The following is a 429-nucleotide window of genomic DNA, read 5'->3' as shown; positions in this document are numbered from 1 at the left end:
AATAGTTAGAGAAGAATAGGTGATAATTCTTGGAATGTTTGGTAAAATTTGCCTATGAAGCCATCTGGCCCAGAATTTTTGTTTTTTGAGAGGTTTTTGATTACCGATTCTATTTCATTGGTGGTAATCGGTCAGTTCAGATTTTCTGTTTCTTCTTGACTCAGTCTTGAGAGATTGTATGTTTCTAGGAGTGTGTCCATTTCTTCCAGATTGTCCAATTTGTTGGTGTATAATTGCTCGTAGTATTTTCTTACGATTCATTGTATTCCTGTGGAGTCCATGGTTATTTCTCCTCTTTCATTTCTGATTTTATTTATTTGAGTCCTCTCTCTTTTTTCCTTGATGAGTCTGCTAAGGGTCTGTCAATTTTGTGTATTCTTTCGAAGAACCAGCTCTTGGTTTCATTAATCTTTTGTATTTTTCTAGACT

This window comes from Pteropus vampyrus, unplaced genomic scaffold (assembly GCF_000151845.1).
Source record: "Pteropus vampyrus isolate Shadow unplaced genomic scaffold, Pvam_2.0 Scaffold869, whole genome shotgun sequence".
Taxonomy (NCBI): Eukaryota; Metazoa; Chordata; class Mammalia; order Chiroptera; family Pteropodidae; genus Pteropus; species Pteropus vampyrus.
This window is presented reverse-complemented; position numbering follows the sequence as displayed.